Source organism: Thermobia domestica, chromosome 16 (genome assembly GCF_964235325.1).
Source record: "Thermobia domestica chromosome 16, izTheDome1.hap1.1, whole genome shotgun sequence".
NCBI classification, from domain to species: domain Eukaryota; kingdom Metazoa; phylum Arthropoda; class Insecta; order Zygentoma; family Lepismatidae; genus Thermobia; species Thermobia domestica.
Genome location: NC_137469.1, coordinates 144,237,420 through 144,260,133, shown reverse-complemented (window position 1 = coordinate 144,260,133; position 22,714 = coordinate 144,237,420). Strand labels below are relative to the sequence as shown.

Sequence of the window (22,714 nt, the reverse complement as noted above, 5' to 3'; positions counted from 1 at the left end):
CAGCGCCAGCAGGGGCACACTTGAAATTCAGAGGATCTAGGCGGTGTCACGTCCACCTTTGTCATCTTGATACTGAGCCGCTCAAATCATACTCAACTTTCTCCCGATGATACTGAGCCTCTTAACGATAGTGGTGTAGTGTGTGTCAAACTTTCTGCTATAACATGAACTCATTTCCGGTAGTTCACTTCAACTGTGTTCCTGAGGAGCTAATCCGCACTTGATACTGGTCGGTGTCCACGGAACTCTGTAATGCTTTGTCAACGGAATGCAATTTGACAAGTCAATGACGAAGGTGTGTTTATTCGTCATCCCTAGCACGAATGCGCTGTAATGATTTTTATGATTCACTGTGCAGAATGTTCCAGTAGTATTTACCTGTGTATGGTTGCCAGAGGAGACTCGTCATTAACTCCGGCCACGTGGTATGATGCTATAGGTTATTGACTTTATTTGAGAAGGGTACCTACTCTTCCAACTTAAATTTTGGAATTTTGGAGAATTAAAAAAATTGACACATTAATGAGTTTTATATATATCCCTGAAAATTTAATGTCCTAGCTCGTTCCTTTGGATTGGGTAACAAATTGCAAAAAACTTAAAATGTCCTGGTTTTTTACTTTTTTTTGTCTTGTATGCTGGATGTTCGTGATCGTATGAAAGGGTATCACACATTCTTTCATGAGTGGCGAAGACCAGATACATAACCCTCTAGTTCTTTGAACGGATGGGAATGGGTCAATACTGCACCCTTACGCTCAAAAATGGGAGCTTATGTTCCAATACAAGTGTATGTGTGTCGATGGATCCATGGAGGAGTATCTCACTCTCTTTAATGGGTAATGAGAGCTAGATACGTATCCCTCTCGTTCAGTATGATGGGTTGGATAGGACAATCATGTACCTCTTAAGCGCTAAAACAGGATTTACACTCCTATGCTTACGGTGCTATGGAGAGTATCTTACAATCTTTCATACGTATTTAGAACACGGTGTATACCCCTATGGTTCCTTTAAATGGGTGTGAGTCGTTTCCTTGGATGAATAAGTTCATAATTTCAATGTTTTATCGTTATTGTCCTCTATAATGTGTTTATTGCTCTATGGATGAGCACTTTACTCTCTTTAACAGTTATATAGAACCAGTTACGTGCTCACATAGTTTCCTTTGAGGGATGAAGTGGTTCGATCACAATCCCTCATGATTTAAGAGTAAGACTTATGCTCCTATACTAATGTATGTATGCTTATGGTTCTATGAAGAGGTACATTGCTCTCTTTTATAAGGAACTTGCTGCAAATAAGGTCCACCTCTGAAAATTGCTTCATTATGTAAATACATATACCGTAATAGATATAAATTGATATGCATTTTATTTGTCAATGTTTTATCTATCTTATGGTATATTTACTTTAACTTAAACATTGAGCGAACTGCATGAAAAACGTATTGAAAGAGTAAGATACAAAATGGCCTTATTACCCGCACGGTAGGTAAATAAGGCCCAGTATTTGAAACATAAAATTTTGCAACCTGAGAGACCACTGAAACTGAATGAATACCTAATATTTTTACAGCACTTTAAATACTTATAATAAAAGGACAATTGGTAACAATATGGATATGAAATAATAAGGATATAGGTAATTTTCCATGTGTTATGCAGCAGTTAGTTAAGTCGTGACAACTAACTGAATTTTAAAGAATAAGCTTGGACATATAATAAACAAGCCACCATTGAAAACAGATTTCACACTAACTTTCAATTATGTTTACACTTGATAACACTTGTACCAAATGAAATCCTCATCATCGGCGTCGACCAAGACAATGCATTTGCCATATACCCATTCATCGCAGTGTTTACAGCTTCACATGTCACCGATCCATTCTTTGGCGCATAATGAACGATATTATGATGCCTCGAACGCTCAGAACCGCAAGAAAATGTTCTTAGAATATACCAAAAACAGTGGTATGAGCCATTCGCATGCATTATAATTACAGATTTACATTATGAAAGACATCAATGTAGCGAACCCCCATAGTCAACAATAGGCCCGAGCATGATAGTCCGCCTTACTACAGAGGCTGGCATTGGCCAAGGAAAAATAACAAACTAACACACATTCAAGTTGCCAGTTTCTAAGTATGTAACAACGTATATATGTTTTGTAGGGTAATGAGAGCCAGTAGATTTTTGGTGGGCCTTATTTACAGACCTGCACTCATCGTATTATAAATCATTGTTTACAAACATATATCAAGAAACAAATGAAGTTGAATGTAAATTCCTTTGATGCTGCAGGTATATAGCTAAAGAAAAATGGTTATCGATCTGAACCCAGATATTCACATGGTCAATATCTTGCAATGTTTGGTTTATGTTGAGTTTTGAATCGGATCCCATTGAGAGCCCAGAATGAAACTTTGTGGTGTTCAGTACACTATGAGACTACAATCTGGACAATTTTGAACAAGTTTACAGGAACATTTCTGTGCGAAATTCAAAATTTGAATTTTAATTTTTGAAGTGTTATTTTTTACTGTACAGATTTTTTCAATATACTACAACTTGTAGAGCAATCTTTAAGCTTTCCAATGGTGTTTGTTCCATGTCTCTAGTGCATTTTATGACAATTTTTAATAATCACTGTAACTGAAAAATGGCTTTTTTCAATTTTTGAACACCCTGTATGGGGACACTTTCAGGAGGAGAGAGGTAATACTTGGGAACTTTACATCTCTCATTGTAATAAATCTGTGCACCAATTTTTTACAAAACTCTGAGATGGTCAAGTCTGATAACTTGTTGATATGACATGGAATAGTAATATGCGCATTTGGTCATTCCTTACACGGAAGAGGTACCATACTACTTTTCGATTAGTAAGGATCGGTAAATAATTAACAGTAAATTATTAGTTATATATAAACTTTGTTATTTAAAAAACCAAAACTAAAGCGAGATAATCTTACGATAATGTTTTAACAGCTGGTCATTTGGGGGGCCCAGGAAATAATTTAGGAGGCCTGGCCCCAATGGGCCTCCTGTGACTACACCTCTGTATTTTACACAGCTTTTCATTTTACTTATAGCTCTTATGCTGATAGGATGTAGAGTCTCCGTACACTCTTCAGCAATGTATGTTTTTAGTTCGGTAACATGTAAGAAGAAAATGTTTCATTCAAAATTACCATGCAATTTCCTGAAGAAAAATGAAGATACTTGTTAAAATTAGTATATAAAAGTATTAAACAAAAGCAATTCAATTATTACTCTTTCTAGGACTTAAGAGATCCTCTCCATCTAATAATAATTTTGCTCTTCTGGTGCAAAACATAGGAAAAGATTATAAAAAGACTTCAGTATTGAAATCTGTAACTTTTTCTGTGCAGAAGAGTGAATGTTTTGGACTGGTAGGAACGAATGGAGCAGGAAAAACTACAATATTCGAAATAGTAGCTGGGATTATCTCACCATCAAGAGGAACAATTTATAAGGTAAGGTTTACCTACATATTAAGACTTGTGCACACTTAATCAGGATCCATTTAAGGAGTGAGCTGTAGCTCCCGGAGCTTCAGCGGGCCAATTTTACGTTACGTCTCCTAATCGAATTTCAAAGGTTTAATACGTTTTATATATATACTCATAAAAGCAGTGGCGTCTCGTGACAATTTTTCGGTGGTTCACAGTCGTTAGAAAGTTCTATTCTAGAATTGTTTCAGTATTCTAAATAGGGAAAACTATAAAAATCAATGAAAATAACCACACACACACACACACACACACACACACACACATATATATATATATATATATATATATATATATATATATATATATATATATATATATATATATATATATATATAAAAGTACTCATTCATAAACAAATGCTCCATTTCATTCGTATATAAAATCACTTCTGATGTTTTTGTGGGCAATCAACTTGTCAATAACTCTTTTGAAGTTCAGTATTTTCAAAAATGTTTTTCTCTGTTGATACTATAACTAATGCACTGAGATTATTTTGAGGTACGGCACTCCTTTAAATGCTTTTATATTATTTAATATGGTAAATGCAACTTTCAGTTTCTGAAATCAACGTTGGATTATTTACTATGATTTTCACGAATTTTGTTGTATGCCATTCCCTTGCTACAAACTCGCCATCAATTTCACAATATATTAAATGGAATCTCCATTAGACTGCAAACGTCTGCTATCTGAAATATTTGAACTGCCATGTATGCTGTTTTGTGAACTGTTAATAACAAGGGCGGATCCAGGACGGACTTCTGTAATACTGCTACTTAAAGCAAAATTGTTATCAGACTTTTAAGAGCTCCAAACTCTGGGATAGATTTTATTTATATATAAAATAAGAAAATTTCCTCTTCTGAGGGCGTTAACGGTATACACGAAACATGCAATGTATCAAGTTATTATGATAGTTGCAGAGACACCTTTAATTATGAACTATGTCCATGTACTTCTGCATTGTTGTCTCAATACACTTCATGACTATTTATTTTATATTTACGTTCTCTGTTAGAGGTTAGGTTATATAAGACGAGATTGACAGTTTAGAAAGGAAATTCCTGTAATTTGTTTTATGCTCTTCCACCTGAAATTGAACTCGGGGACAGTCCACCAAAGACATACACTTGTCACTGTACAAATGAGCATAACACGACACTTCATGAAGTCAACCAAACCACGGAAAACACCAGAGCTAGTAGAATCTTCGGAGTCCTAATGGAGACATACAGCATATTCAAACACCCCTAAATCTGATGCAATCAATCAAAAGCGAGCAAATGTGACTTCTTTTTCTACAAAATTGTTATCAGACTTAATAGAAATGACCATCAGTCATTCCTCTACTAAACAATTATAGTTTTATTATGAAAGTGTACAAGCGAATGTCGAGTTTGGAAGTTTTGAGAGAGGATCCGAATCCGGTAGATTCTCCCTGTGGGCGCGAACCTGAGGTTCACACCAGCTAAATACAGCATAATTTTAATGTGTTCTTTACAGTTATCATGCTTCTTTACATTTTCAATCAGATATCCTAAATATATTACACAGTTCAGTTCCACTGTTAATGCCCTTCATATAAGACGCAAGAAAAGCAAAACTTCATAATCCATTAGGTATTTATTGTTTTAAATTAACTTTGAACTTTCAACATAGTTTACTTTTCACCTTCAGATGATAGTTATTTTTGGTCGATTATCATCTAACTTCTTCTGAACTTTCATGATTTGTCAGTGCACCAAAAGATATACAGTAGTTTGCAATCACTCAACAGAATCCTCTACAAAACAGGGTTATGATAAGATTGCTCTTACAAGAACCTTCCAAAAAATACTTCCGTATCGAACAGGCCTTGATATTGAGAAAATATTAACTAGTATTGAGAAAATATTTTAGGAAAGCCTAACACTACAAACCTATCGAAAAGGGTATGCAAGAGTATATGGAATATACCCACCTTAATATCTTTATACTTCAGGATATATTTACTTTAATTGAAAGATGTAATGCAGGTATAAGGATGGATATAAGCTATAGTTTTGAAAACGGTCGACAGTGTATCTACCAAAAATTCTAGCAGTAGCTACATAGCTGATGGAAATTATGGACAAGAAATAATAAATACTAGCAAACGAATTTATAAATCAATCAGTAGGCCACCACACAATACGTTTTCACTTTTGCCACTTTGAAACACACTGAGAAAATAATGTTTCTGCTTATAAAGTACGATATATAAGGTAAGTTCCGCCCCCCTCCAAAGGAAAAACCTTTCCGCGTTTTTTACAAATGTTACTGCAAACACCAATACTTGTCGCTTTCTATTTTGCATATGTTAAAGATGAGTGTTGAAAAAAAAAAAACGGTTACAAAATTTCCTTCAGGATCCCACAATACAGAAGGTAAGATTTTGCCATTGTAGAAGTGTTACCAAGTACGATAGGTTTTGATAAGCTATTCGATTTTCTTACAAACATTTAGTTTATTTAGGCAGGAAAACCGTAGCCTAAGGAAAAATTAGAGATTATACGCATTTTTTTAAAAAAAAAAGATTTGAAAATAAATTAAAATTTAATTTTGTTCTCCGTTAACTTAAGAATCTCTGGGGAAGGGTTCTAAACCTTCCATTCCATCGGTACAACCTTGGAAAGCCGTAATTTTGATTGTACCATTAGTGTATTTGCATTACAAGAAATTGACATAAAAAGTAATGTAAATAACTGATTGAAAGAATGAGTTATATACTTTTACTATGTTGTTCTATTTTAAATTGCACTTCATTCTTTGATTCTGTTAAAAGCGCCACATTACTGGAAATTAGTCAACTACAGGTGTCAAAGCAGAAGTTCCTTCTTTGATTCTTTTTAAAGCGCCACATTACTAGGAATAAGGCCTGTGGTGAAGCTGCTCTACCGCATCGGACAGTGGCGAGATGGGTTGCAGCATTTCAGACGGGACGACAGTCAACAGACAAAATGCACAGTGGATGGCATATGCTAACGGCTACGAACAAAATTCATCTTGCAAGACTACGGACACTGCTTGACGGCAATCAGCGCTGGACTTGTAGTTAATTGGCGCAAGAGCTGAACATTTCTTCCGGATCAGTGCTCCACATGCTAACACAAGATCCTGGCATGCGAAAAATTGCAACCAGATGGATACCCCATGCTCTGACCGATGTTCAAAAGTATATAGGTGGGAATGTGCGAGCGTACACCTTCAACGTTACAATGAGGAAAGTGACGACTTCTTGCACCGCATTATTGCAAGTGAAGAAACTTGGGGAAGATCCTATGAGCCTGAATTGAAACGCCAGTCGAGTGAAAGGCGCAACCCAGAATCTCCACGACTGAAAAAACTTACTCAAGAGCCAGCAAACGCAAAGGTGATGATGATAATGTTATACGACCATGAATTTCATACGACCACTGTCACATCAAGTTCCACCGGGCGTTACCGTCAATGTTGCATACCTCATACCTCTGTTACCACTTGCGACCAGCATTACGGCGCAAACGTCCACACCTCCTGGAGTCTGGACCAATTCTCCTACACGACAATGCCAGATGCCATACAGCTAATCTAGTACAGACTGTTACAACAATGGGGTTGCGAGGTACAGGAGCACCCGACATACTTCGTGGATATGAGCCCCTGTGATTTTGATCTTTTCCCAAAAATGAAGTAATCTATCAGGGGCAAACGTTTCACAGACATTCCCAGCATTGTTTGTGCCTTAGGGCGCACTGTCAACATCCTCTCACAAAGTGGGGCTTTGGCTGGTATTCAACGGTTATCAGACATCTGGCGAAAGGTTCAACAGGCTGGCGGAGACTACATCGAAGGACTGTAAGCTTCTTGAGGTGACATTCCATTTCTCAACTATGTTGGCACTTAGAGTTAAATGACCCACGTACATGATTTTATTCGCCTTTTATTTGGTTTCAAATAAAAGAAAAACATTTCTATTGTTCAATAGCCACCAAAAATATCAAGTGTCGAGATAATATTTCCTAAAGAAGGTGGAAATGCCTTTAATAAGGGTCAGCGATATGTTTATGCATTTGAAGGTGTCCAGTGCTCTTGAACGATAACAATATCGAATTCTCCATTTTCTTAAATTTATATTTTGATGTCTTGCTTAAAACTGAGAAATTTTTCAGTGCTGTTTTATTCTTATTGCGAAAGGTGTGTTTATATCAACTAACGTGCATTTATTCCTAGTGTGTTAATTTCAACTGGATTGAAAATATGGAACCCAGAAAGAATTTAAGTGCGTTTGCGAAAAAAAATGAAAACTAAAAGAAGTAAAAAAGGTATGGGTGAGTGAATTCACAGACTATTTTTCAAAAACCAATTCGGGGGTTACTAGTGACGAAGCTTTATCAGATCAAGAGACCCTGGTAATAATTACAGTGAATGTGAAACTAGTGTTTCTCTAAATAAAGTTCAGTGCATGAAGGAGATAAGAAAAGACGTAAAATAGATAGAAAAGACAATGAGACCGGGAACATTTATCACAGTTACGTGGTAAGTGATTGTGGATGGTAACACGACAATAAGCGAGTTAGGTGAAAACTTGAGTGAGAAATCAATTTCTCAGTATCTAGGTAAGTGGTCTACTGCAATAAAGATAATTTCAGGAAGACGTGTGTTGATTTGGGTCTGAAGCATTTTCAAAGTCGTGTTCCGACGAAAGACAATACAAAAATCAAAGACGTCTTCTTTCCGAAACATTCTTTTTCCGAAAACTTAAGAATAGTGAGACATAGGTACGATTATTGTTAATGTTCTCTGAATCCACAGGTAATGTATATTGTTACGTATGTAAATTGTACGATAGCTTCTACATTCGGCAATCCTGGATTTAACAACTGGAAAAAAGCAGAAGAGAAAACACGTGAAAATGAAAATTGTGTACTTCACCGAATATGTATGATGCGCTTTCTTGCACGAGCAATGCATGTAGTGTTGTAAACAGTGGTGTTATTCTAATTTTTTAACATCCGGTTCTCTGGTTCTGTGTATATATATATGTATGTGTGTGTGTGTTTGAGAGAGAGAGAGAGTAGATGGATGGATAGGTAGATACATAATATAATTCTCTTAGGAAATAAACCATACAAGGTAGAAAAAAACTTTTTTAAATGGATATCAGAAGTGACAAATAGCGACATACACAGCATCCTAATACAAGGTGGTGTCACGAAATCATGTAGCACTGCGAATATATTGGAAACGAATTGTTCAAGATATATGGCTGTGAAAAAGTATTGGAAAAACCTTCATCCAGCAATGGACAGACAATTGATGGTAATGGTATTATGTGCTTGCTATATAAATACGCTCACCACTTCACTCATATAACCTCAGTTCTCATTTTTGATACCGGGAGCCCGGTGGCTCAGTGGTAGAGCGTTCACCTCTGGTGCTTGGGGTCTCGGGTTCGATCCAAGCCCCCGCCAAGTGAACTTTGTGGTGGACAAACTTCGTGTGCGTGGGTTTTCTCGGGGTTATCCCGTTTCCTCCCACTTTCTTCATTCCACCACTTCATTCATTACTCATCATCACAGTCTCCTTTAGCCTAACCGGCATAACCGTGGGACGTAAAACTCAAAGATTTTCATTTTTGATATCTGAGTATTTGAGATTAAGAAATAAACGCAATAAACGCTTATACCTTCGAACTAAACACAAAAACACATTGAGAAAGACTATGTGATAATATGCTTAGTGTGTTGTTGTGGTCAGTTTGACAACATGGAAACAAGGCCTGATTGAGTCGTTATACCTTGTTCTGAGAGAACATACGTTTCTTTAACTCTATAGCTATAAAACTTTCTTAAAACAAAGATACTTAAGATAAAATTTACTGCTCCCCACCCCGTCATTAATCTTCCGGTATGTGCAGAGCAAAGCAATGTTTTTTAACTAGGTAAATTGTATTTGGCTGTGAAAACTTTGTATCCAACCAGCTCTCCCTTCCAGCTGCATATATCTATTAGCAAGACTGACCCCATACGCAGATGAAATTATTGGAGATTATCAGTGCGGATTTAGACGAAATCGATCAACTATCGACCAAATATTTACCATTCGCCAAATACTCGAAAAAAGTGGGAATACAATATACCGGGTGCATCAACTATTTATTGATTTTAGAAAGGCGTACGACTCGGTTAGGAGAGAAACATTATACAACGTTCTTACAGAACTTGGAATACCGAGAAAGCTAATTAGATTAATTATGATATGTTTAAATGAATCCCAAAGTAAAGTCCGGGTAGGAAAATTTTTGTCCACGAGCTTTCACGTCGAAAATGGCCTGAAACAAGGAGATGCGTTGTCGCCATTATTATTTAACTTTGTTCTGGAATACGCTATAAGGAAAAACAAAGATAGCAACCAGGACCTAGAGTTGAACGGTATTCACCAGGTTATGGCATATGCTGATGATGTCAATATAATAGGGGATGATAGGAAAGCAATAGAAAGAACTGCAGAGATCTTATTAAACGCTTGCAGGGACATGGGTTTAGAAGTAAATGCAGAGAAAACTAAATACATGGAAGTGCGTCGGGACCATAATACAGCAAATTATAGATGCGTTAAAATATTAAATAATACTTTTGATAAAGTGGATAGTTTCAAATATCTAGGATCAATATTAACAGACGAAAATGATATTCACGAAGAAATTAAATGTCGACTAAAAGCAGGGAATTCGTGTTAATATTCGGTTCAAAATCTCTTGTCGTCGCGAATTCTGTCGAGGAATTTGAAGCTTAAAATATACAAAACGATAATAATGCCTATTGTTTTGTATGGCTGCGAAATATGGTCACTTACTCTGAGAGAAGAACATAGACTGAAAGTATTTGAAAACAAAATCCTGAGACGAATATTCGGACCCAAGAAGAACGGGAATGGCGGAAACTTTATAACGAGGAACTACATAATTTATACGGTTTACCGAACGTCGTTAGGGTCATCAAGTCTAGGAGGCTTAGGTGAGTGGGTCATGTAGCTAGAATGGAAGAAAGTAGAAACGCTTTCAAAGTCTTGACTGGAAGACTAATCGGAAAACGACCATTAGGAAGACCTAGGCGCAGATGGGAGGACAATATTAAGATGGATCTCGCAGAGATTGGAATACAAAGTAGAAACTGGATGCAGTTAGCTAAGAATAGAAGTCAGTGGAGAGCTTTTGTGAACGCGGCATTGAACCTCCGGGTTCCATAGGCCATAGAGTTATATATATATATATATATATATATATATATATATATATATATATATATATATATATATATATATATATATATATATATATATATATATATATGTGTGTGTGTGTGTGTGTGTGTGTGTGTGTGTGTGTGTGAGTGGGTGGGTGGGTGGGTGTCTGTGTGTTTATATCTGTGTATAAGAAACGGTTCTGTGAACTCGAAATATTTTAACAACCGGTTCTATCAAACCGGTCCGAACCGGCTGAATAGCACCACTGGTTGTAAATAAGAAACTAGTAAAACAATTCGAAAAGGATGCACGGTATTGGGAAGAAGCTTTAAAACGCGTGGTTGCTGTTATAAAAATTTTATTGAAAAGGGGAATACCATTAGAAAGGGAAACCCATTTAGTACGGGAGCCAAATAATAGATATTTTTTTGTTGTATGTAATTAATAGCTCAGTTTGATCCATTTTTGAAAGAACATTTCACAAAATATGGAAATCAGGGAAAGAGGCACGTATCTTATTTGTCACAGACGGTATATAAGGAGTTTATTCACGTCATGGGTGCAGAAATTGAGGAATTTTATGTAATAGGGACCCATACCGGTATAGGCCCTTTATAGGGAGATTGCATTTTTAAATTGTTTGGTATTAATTCTATAAACCTAGAAAATTTCATTCCGATATCGTAAGTCTTGATGCTGCTACAATGAAGGAATTGAGATCGTCGTGAGAGGAAAACGAGTATCTGCTGTAGTTATGTTGATGAGATAGTTGTTTGAACAGCGTTGAACATGTACCAATGTGCTAATACGAATTCGATATACTCTATTTCCAAGAAACAGAAGAGACGGCTAAATGTGGTCATGAAAATATTTGCTCCTGAATTACCATGGTGCCTCAAGCGACCTAAAGTTTTGAATTCGTATACAATGTATAGTATATGGGGAAAATCTGGATTAAACAATTTTGCAATTTAGAAACGGCTTAAGGGAATGGGAAGATAAAGTGGATAATAGAACTAGAGGAAGAGGCCAACTTAATCTTGTATAGCATTATCATGGCGGCCATCTTGAAATTCACCATCTTGAACTCAGGTCAAAATTTTCAAATAGGAAGAGGGTCATATGACATATCGATTTGAGGTAGCGTTTTCCCAGAAGCACAAGTCTGGCATTATTTTTACGCTAGCTATAAACATGTAAGAGTTGTTACGTGACAAAAACGAAATGCTTCGATGTAATGTTATATGATTGTAGTTATGGATTTGTATTACTACAGATTTGTAAGAATTTTGGAAGTATTTTACATAAATTGGAAACAAACTGCTAGGGAAAGAGTTAAATCTTTGTTTTCCCATGAACTTCAAATAAGGTTTCGCATCAAGATGATTCATAGACCACTATGAGGAAAAAGAAAAATTATAACTTGGAACAAATTGAAATATCCCTTATTTATGTAGTAGCTTTAAGGTAAGTTTTCAATAAGTTTTCAATCTTATTTGCTATACAGTTCACTTTTGTCACATCTAGGAAAAGATTGTCTATGGGCCTTCACTATATGCAAAAGAAACTGTTTATGCTCCTCATTTTTCGTAAGAACGTTGTTTTAATCTATTAGTTTCACTCACCTTTCTGTTGCAACGTTTGTTACGTGAATGAATTTAACTATCGTCTTTCCTTGAAGATAGTCATTGTTATTTGACCATGAAATCGGATCGCACTCAAGAAACCCTTTGAGTATTTTAAATCTCTGGAGAAAAATGTGTTTGTTGTATCAAAATGACTAATTTCTCTTTTCACAATAATTTTTGTGTCACCTCTTGCGTCAAGCCTCTTTGCTGCTTCACGGTTTTCCCCTTACAGTTTTTAATTCTTTCAACCAATTTTTGTTTGTCCATTATGCTAACTTTATCATCAAAAACCCCAATGCTGCGTATTTCTCCGTCAAGTACCAGAGATGCCGAGAAAATTTAGAAAGAGACACTTCAGATAATTCAGTATCTATTTGTCTATAACTGTACAAACCTTTCAAAAATTGCAGATCTTGTAATGGTGAATGGGAGGCTTGATCACATTTAACTCAAGCTTGCGCATATAGTCGTATCAGAAAAATTCATACTCTCCGAAGATCCGTTTTTGTTTGCTTCGTTAAACGAAATTGTTGGCGAAAGCGAAGTATTTTTAAGTAGTAGATAGCTTTTCCCATCAACCTTGTATGGTGAATTGTTCCAGGTAAACAAAAGAAAACGCCTCGAGGAGATATACCACCCAAGAATATGATGGTCAATTCTAAAAATTCTGTAATTTTCTATACAGTGTATCCTGCTTCTATAAGTTTGATAGCAAAATTTAACTTCATTTCTTACATCGAAAATATTGTTTCTCACATCATCATCATCAATTCCTGGAATAAAGTTAGTAAACCTATTTTAGACCACTCGTTCTGAAAACGTTTAAATAGGGAAACATCCAGTCCATATGCAAACGAAACACAACACTTGTCAAATACATATTTTAAAACCAATTCGTAAATGTAGTGTCTTCAAAAAGGTAAAGAAGATTGTTTTGGAGCTTCTGCTTTAGCAGAATGCAGGCACCGTTGACATGACACATTGCAGGGAGTAGTGTCACAACAAACTGCCTGCACGAACTTTTCCAAATCCCATTCTTCAAGCTAATGAACTGTAGTAGATGCAATATGTTCTCCTGTTGATAATGACAAACTGAGAACACCAATTAGCCTCTCATGACCATCTCCTGTAATAATTATTGATAATCTGCTGAGTCTTTCTACCAGTCAAATTCGACAGTAGGTTTCCGTCCCATTGCACAACTAACGAACTTGATGTACTCCGAAATTATTTTTGTGGTTCTGTGCAACTCCGCTACGGATTTTCTTCCATTTCGGTGAATGGAAGACCTATTTATCACTAGTTCCTCTAAATTATGGCCTAATGCTTCTGCTGTCGCTGTCAGAATATGTATTGTTGCTCTATCAGTGGCCTTGTATAGATCAAGAGCAGCAACTTTTCTTGGAGTGGGCTTAATAAAATTACTTTTTCCTCTTTTACATCTCTTGCAGGGTCCGGACACACACACGGATCCATATTTGCATTTTATCTAACATACTCAACTGGTTTTCCTCTTCATTTCTTGAAATGCTTACCTCTGTGTCTTTTGGTATATAAAATTTGATCAAATCATTTTCAGAAGTGCATTTTTCTTTTGCGTTCCTTTTTCTTTTGAAACCGTGCATATCTCTTTAGTTCTTTTCGCGCCAAACTCATGTCTTTACTTTTAGTCGTGTAAGAATTATTGCCCCTAAAAGGAAAGAAATCTTTTCACAGGTAATGATTCTTAGACGATTAAAGCTATCTTCAAAATAGTGTCAGATTTGTGCTTCTGGTGAAACGCTATCACAAAACGATTTATCACATGACCCTCTTCCCATTTAAAAATTTTGGCCTGAATCAAAGATGGCGGACTTTAAAATGACCTCTATGACAATACTATACAACATTAGATGTGTTTCTTCCTCTAGTTCCATTATCCAGGATATCTTTGCATTTCCTTCAGCCGTTTCTAAATTACAAGAGTTTATTCCAGATGTTTTCCATATGCTATGTATTGTAATCGGCTTCAAAACTTTAGGTCTCTTGAGGCACCATTTAATATTATTCACTGGAGCTAATTTTTCTCCTGGCTTAATTTGGTCCCATATGGAACCATTTTAGGGGGTTCGTCCAAAGAAATTCAGAAATCAAAAATTAAGGACCATCCTAATATATATATATATATATATATATATATATATATATATATATATATATATATATATATATATATATATATATATATATATATATATGCGTTTATGATTATGAAACCAAACACTATCCGAAGCTTTCTTGCACCCACTGGAAAGCGTGAAGTATATTAATATTTACTTCCACATATTTTTATTGTAGACTGTTCCCATTATTTGAGAAATAAGTTTCACTTTTTATTTTTTGGTCAATTTGAAGGCATTTTGTTATACTACCATTAGGAAACCCATATACATCATATTACGAATCAATCATTATGGAACAATTTCCTGTGTTAGACGCAGCAGTGGTACCAATCTTGGAAAGTTTTTCATTTACAACTTTTTTCTTTATTTCTTTTTTAATTGATTTTGTGAGTAATCGTGCATTCAGTATAAACGTACAAAAGATTCTCTCTCTCTCTCTCTCTCTCTATGTGTGTGTGTGTGTGTGTGTTTCTAGTTTTTAGTTTCAGGTATACTTCCGTGTGTACATATGCTAGTGTGTGTGTATGGCGGGGGTATATGAAGTATTCATTGTTATCGCGTAGTGGAACTTATCAATATTAGTATGTACATACGTGCGGCTGTTACTTTACACGATAACTTTAGACGAATGGGAATTTCTTAATTCTGCTTTTTGCAATATATAAGTAGAGTGATTCCTCTCGAGGTAGTTCGTTAATAGAGGTGATTCGCCAACTGGAAGTGGTAGAAATGAGTCATTTCCGGTTTTAACGTTGATCACTATAGAGCGAAATTGGTAATAGATAGTAAGAAGCAGTTTTCGGCAATCGATAAAGGGTGTCAAGGATAACCTTCAGCTTCATCTTTAACATCCGGGTAAAATCGGAACAGGTAGAAATTAACTATGACTTCCAGCTTCAAATTAATCTACATAGTGAGATAAGAAGAAGCTGTTTTAGGAATGAACTTAGCGTTGTGGGAATAAATATCGTCTTCTCTCTTAAACTTCTAATCAAGTCGGAAGTAGCAAAACTCAACTACTTCCAATTTTAGTGGTGATCACAATAGATTAAAACGATACTAAATACGAAGAAAAAATTTTCTGAAATCAATTAAGTGTTGCAAGAATATGTTCTATCTGGACTCTAATCTTTCTACTAAAACTTGAAGTGGCAGAAATCAATCGTTTCCGGTTATAATGTTGAGCGTTATAGAGTGGATGGCGAGAAGGCTTTATAGCCAATTCATTAAGTGTTCCAAGAGTATAATCCATCTCGGCAGTAATCCCTCTACTCAAATCGGAAGTAAAATAAATATACTAGAACTTCTGGTTCCCAAACCATTTCAGGAAATATAACATGATCCTCTTTACGATTTCTTTTATTATCAGGATCACGTAGTGGAACATGTAATATCGTAATGTTAGTACGCACGTACATTCATTCGTCCGTTACTTCGAACGATAACATTTGAAAGGATGCGAATTTTCTAATTGTTTTTGCAATAGGTAGATTGTGTAATTTTTTCGAGAGAGTTTATTAATAGAGGTGGTTCGCCAAACAAAATGGTAGTAATGAGTCATTTCCTGTTTTAACGTTATCAATATAAAACAAAAACGGTAATGGATAGCGAAAAGCAGTTCTCGGCAATCGATTATACGTTTCACGGGAGTCTCTAATCTTATTCTTAAAATTCTATTAGAACTGGAAATCAGAGAAATGAGCCATTTACGATTTTAGCATTCATTACTATAGAGCAAAAACGATAATAGATAAGGAGGATATGTTTTCGGCAATGAATTAAACTTTTCAAGGATAACCTTCATCTTCACATTTAACAAGCTAGTAAAGCTAAAATTAATAAAATTGAGCTATTTCGAGTTTCAACGTTGATCACTACACAGCACAAACGGTAATAGATAGTAAGAAGCAGTTATCAGGGGTCTATAAAGCGTTTCAAGCACAACCTTCATCTTCACCCTAACACTCTGGTAAAACCAGAAGTGGTAAAAATGAACCACTTCCGGTTTTAACGTTGATCACTATAGAGCGAAAACGATAATATAAAGTAATAAGCAGTTTCCGGCATTCGATAAAGCGTTTCAGGAGTAACTTTCATCTTCGTGCTTAACACCCTAGTGAAAAGGAAGTAGGGTATCAATGTATGTTCTGCAGACACTTTTCCCCTTCCACCCCCTAACTGTCAAAAAATTATGAAACCACCACTGACTATTGTACTTTAACACAGAAGGATAACCCAAAGTGAGATCGCATAGGCTTTTATGACATTTAAAATCAAACAAAATGAACCAAGTATTTTGAATATTTTATATTTAATAAATCATGAAAAAGTGTGTAATTTGTGGAGAATTAAAACAATTCCAAGAGTTCACTAGAAATGGAAACAAGAGGTCTGATAATTGTAAAAGATGTTATAGAGCAGAGAATATGAATAAAGAAATTGAACATGGTTTAAAATATTCTGGACCGTTGTTAGATTATTCGCTCTCATCAAAAGAACGAGTGGTTGAAATACATAATAAAATGCTAGAGCATGACTTTATAAAAATAATGTATCTTTTCTTTAAGGATATAGACACACGATTTAAGATTTAAGACCAGCTACATCATCAGAATGTAAGTTTGTAGATTCAACATATAACCCTGTAGGTTTTAAATTACCAGCACCACAAGTTATTTTATTTAAAGATATAATACGTGTTGGTTTCCCACCATATTTTACTAGAAGGAATGAAACTACATCTTGTTATGACTTAATTAATGAAAGAAATATTAATAATAAATGTGTTGTATGTGGAATTCCTGCATATTATAATGAGAACTTTTGTTCCATATCCCATATAAAACTACATGATTGGATACAAAAAAGATTGTCAGAATTTAAAGAAAAGGGATATAATATCACTAACTACGAATCACCACTAGATGACTAACGTAATTACTGAGCACTTTCTTTGAATATTTTTTTTTACTTTAACATTAGTTGACTAGCAAAATTTTTACCATATTTTTGGGGACTAGACTTTTGGTATATGAAAATTGGTTAAAGAGTTGTTTGTGTATAGAACTTTATAGCATTTAACTATAAAGAACTTATATCTAAAAAACTTACATCTAAAATTACACTACACTACACTACTTATAATTATACTTTTACTCTGTCCCATAATGACCCCAAGCTAATGTATTTACACCATCTCTTAATATATATCTTTTATCATCTGAAGAATCTAATGCTAGCTTATGAACGGTTATACTATATATATCGTGCTTATAACTTCTAATGAGGTTTATGTCTTTATACGTTTTAACATTTTTAAATAAACTTTCTTTATAATCATTAAACTGCAACTCTTTTGATATTACAGCTTTAGTTACTCCTTTAGCTTTTTTCTATTCTTTATTTTCTACTCTATAAGCATACGTCTTTGATCTCAATCCAATAAACTCTGTCATTATCTTACCTTTATTCTCATCTTTCATCTTTCCTATTACTTTTTTGTTTATCAGTGGTAGTCCATATATATTATTTTCCTTGTATTCACTCGTGTCAAACTGGTCAACTATTTCTGCTATATCTTTATAAAAGTCTTCACTCTCAATCTCATATATAAAGCTATCGGTATCCATGTAACATAAATCTATATTGTTTCCATATTTTGGCTTCATACTGTTATAATGAAAATCATACATTAATAGTTTTGATAGTTCTAATACACTCATACCAACATATATTGGCTTATTAAATGTTAATCGCTCTTTTTTCATATGTATAGCACATAAATTCTCTGTAAATATTGTTCTGTAATCAAAATTAGGTTTTGAAATTAATTTTTCTACTCTTTCAGGATCACATTCTAATTGTATGGGCTGCTTCTTTCTACTATTTTCCATAGTCTTTCCAAATACTGAGTTATTCATGAGCTTATAAAAATCTTCTTCAAACTTGTTTTTAGCTTGCGTTCTCATATTTGTATTTAAATCAATGTAATTCTTTAACCAGTCTGATTGTTTGAATTCTAATACTCTATGCACTTTCTTTAGTTTCATTCCAAACGATATATATAGTTTTAAGTTCCTATAGTGAATTACATATCTTTCCTTATTATAAAGTGTTGTTAGTAGTTTTGATTGTTTAGATTCTGATGGACACATGTTTTCTGGAGCTAATGGTAAATCAGAATGTTTGTTGTGTAAATACTTTGGATATTCTAAATCTACTTCTAATATGTAACCAGTTTCTGAGTCATCTGGAATGTTCATTATATCTATGCAAGGTTTAACCCACTTAAAATTTTTATAAGGCATGTATTGACTCATCGCCCATCCATATAAGTTGTTTGCATCTAAATATGTTAGGTATGTTGATCACTCATCTTTATTATAATCTTGCATATATTTGTTGTTAGCTTTTACATATCTTTTACTGCATTGTGAGATTCCACCTCTTATACCTTTTTCTAGCATTAGTATTTTATCATAATCAGTTAACATTTCTAAGTTAATTTTAGTCATCTTTAACATTGCATCCCACGATAAGCCCGGTGCTGTATAATACCATGCAGGATCTAATCCATATGCCTTTAAACATACATCTCTAAAGTTTTCAAATATATCTTTTAATTGAAGGACATCTGTTTTGTTATAATGTTCAGTTAAGTCCTCCCCTAACTTTAGATCGAATTCTTTACAAACTCGTACATGAAGCTTATGGCGTTCAGGACTCATTTTTTCTCCTGTTAATCTGTTTGTAAATTTATCTGGAGATAATGGAATAGGTTCTTTCAATTTTTCAAATGAATCAAAAAAGTCATATGGATAATCACCTTTAGTATTAACTAGATCAAGTTTATCAATCGGGAAAAACTTTAATGTTTCTCGAAATTGTTCTGGTTTTAAATTACTAGTTAACTCTGCTAAACTCTTTGGCATAAATCTAAATGAATCAACAAATCTGAAATTTATTCCATCTTTTTTTGGTTCTGCTTTTACATATTTTTCATATGTTATGTACCTTTCTTCATTATTTGCGATCAGTTTAATTTTCTGCGTATCATAAGCTAACTCCTTAATAAACAAATGCGTATCATAACCAGTTAAATTGTGAAGAAATACTGGAACAAAGTTGGGATTTTTATAGTTTAAATTGCAATAACTGTGAGCTGCACCTCTAAACTTTCCAGTTAAATGATCATGATCTCTTACTTTTGCTTTATTTTTATTTATCTTATACATACATTTTCTTAATTCGTATTTCCATTCTTTTATTTTTTCACTCATATCATCTTTATCCTTGTAGAACTGTATTTTCTTCTTTAATATATTTATTTTTTTCTCAACAGCTGGTGGTAAGTCATTCAAGTTTTTCTCACATATATGACAAGTATCCGAACTGTTATAAGCTTCTATTTCTTCCTCACTAAGCGGGGTCATATCAACTACCCTGTTATATACTACAATTATGCTCTATTTTTAACTTACATAAGATACATTCAAAGTCGGCAAATATGACAAATGGAACTCTTAATGATCGATTATAGTTTTGAAACTCTATTTGATTGTCGTATGGTTTTGGAAGTTCTATTCTAACAGCCTCATGCTCTTTACAATATAGCTCATGGTTCTGTAATTGCTTCTCATTTCGAAAGTGTCTTGTTAAACATCTATCACAAAAGTATAACTTCTCGGTATGTTTTGTCACTTGACTTCTTATTATTCGTGATAGGTCTTTTATCCAACAAAAATGACTATTATTTGGATCATCTTTTATATATAATAAATTAACATGTTTTTCTTGCTTTGTTTTTGTGATTTGAAGTGGATATACATAATAGTTCGTGTCATAGCTGTAAACATTGATAGAAATATTACTTCTTCTTTCAAATTTTGGAATATTTTTTAATTGTACTGGGAATTCAATGTTGTCACAATACTTCTTTTGCAACTCATTAACAAGCTGTTTATAATGTGAAGGTCTTTGATACTGAGAACATCTGTCTGTAGGTTTTAAATAACTTGCAATAGAATACAAGAAACATTTATTGTATTTATTTTTAATATTAATCACTGCTTTCTTATCTTTAATTGGTTTAGGAAGTTGTATATAGGAAGAAGCTCTTAATGGTACATACTTGTTTAATCTGATTTGTAAATATTTAATTTGATTCAATGTCCATCCTGATCCTCTACCTTCAAACTCTTCCATTTCTCTACGGTTTTTTTTTTTTTTTTTTTTTTGCATAAGATATATATTCAAGTCGGTTGACTCTAATGTTCTCTCGTTTGATGTTTTGAAATTGCGCTTTTGTATTTCTTTATCTTTTATATAATCACAGATGAAAACAAGGTTAACTTTAACAGGGTAAAATTTTAATTCTTCTTTGATTTTGTTAATAGCAACTCTTCCACTTGTATCTAAAAATTTTATTGGGTCTTTATATCCACCTATGTTTTCAGCTTTAATAGTTTGTAAACGCTTCTTTAATGCTGTTTCTTCTAATTCTACTTTTATAGGTATACGTGTTGGTTTCGGTTCTTCAATTATTTCTTGTTTAAGTGGGAATATATTTCTAATCTGTCTTCTGCTTTGTTCATCATATTGTTTAAGAAGGTTTATTAGTTCATGTTTTCTTAATCGGGAATATCTTTTGATTCCCTTCTCCTTACATTGTCGTCTTAACTCTATTACAGTAAATCTACTATAATTACTCATCTTATTTACTATATAGAAAATCTTACTATAACTCAATTTTTATCTTCGCCGGGTTATTCCTAATCATTTTTGTACTATTTTTACTTCCATATATCCTAATACAACACTTAACATTGTACACTCCTGCCATTGTCTACATATTACGCGTTGTATTAGAACACGACTTTCATGGGAATAACCCATCAAAGTTACATATATACATATTTAAATTAAATCGTTTTTGTAAACTTACTCATCATCGTCATAATCATCACTACCATATTTATATTCATAATCACTATCCAACTCAAGTGTTTTTTGTTGCATTATTAATAATTCATTTTCCTTTAACAGTATTTGCTTCTCTAGTAGTGCTGCTAAGAGTTTAAGATCATGATGAATTAGTTTAAGTCTATCATGTAATAAATCAAATTCTTTCTCCATATTTATTGTATAGAAAACCAACAAAAATGGCATAAATTTAAAAAAATCTAAGAATAAAAACGAACAGGTGAATATGACTAGTGCTAAGGAAATATTATCTTACAAACCTATATTTGATTGTGTATGTAAACATTTAGATATTGGAGGTTATAATGATGAAGACAAAATAAATTTTGGCATCTCCATAGGTATGTTAGAGCATTTGTTCAAGAAAGCCACTAAAGAAAACAACTCATTTCTTATACAAAACATTCTGTATACAAACGTTATTAACTTGTCTGATGAGATATTAGATTCACTGACTGATGAACAATGGTTATCTATAGGTTATGATGATTATGAGGAGGAATATAACTATGATCACATTACAGATTTCATACGCAAATATCAGGAGAAAGTTAATTTGAGTGAAATATGTTCATGGAAAAAATTATCGGAAGAGTTTATAAGAGAATTAGCTGATAAAGTTGATTGGGAGATTATTTCGGAAAGCCAAGACTTATCAGAAGACTTTATAAGAGAATTTGCAGATAGAGTTCATTGGAGAGAAGTATCGTATAATCAAAACCTATCTGAAGAATTTATTAATGAGTTTATAGACAAAGTTGATTTTGATGCTATATCTTATGGAAGCAAACTCTCTGAAGCCTTTATACGAGAACATGCAGATAAAGTTTCTTGGTGGCGCTTATCTGGAACTCAACAATTATCAGAAAACCTTATAAGAGATTATGCTGACAAAGTAGATTGGGAAATAATTTCAATGTTTCAAAATTTAACAGAAGGATTTATTGCAGAGTTCAAAGACAAAGTTCATTGACATAACATTTCAATTTATCAAGACCTTTCTGTAGAGTTTATATATTTATTTAGACATTACGTAGATTGGAGAGTTATAATAAGAAAATATCATAATAATTCTGATTTAGGTAGTATATTGAATTTAGCATTCGATGTTACAACAGATGGTTTGTTTAATGTTTAACTAATTATCTTTTATG

At 33.8% G+C, this 22,714-nt stretch overlaps 1 protein-coding gene across 1 annotated transcript in view; it reads left to right on the top strand.

Moving 5' to 3' along the window:
• Positions 1 to 3,296: 3,296 nt before the first annotated feature.
• LOC145672816 (phospholipid-transporting ATPase ABCA3-like) overlaps positions 3,297 to 22,714 on the top strand; it is a 276,701-nt gene continuing 257,283 nt past the window's right edge. Inside the window, exon 1 of the mRNA XM_081741968.1 lies at positions 3,297 to 3,505. The gene's annotated coding sequence lies outside the window, so the exon portion shown is untranslated. The remainder of the gene's footprint in view (positions 3,506 to 22,714) is intronic.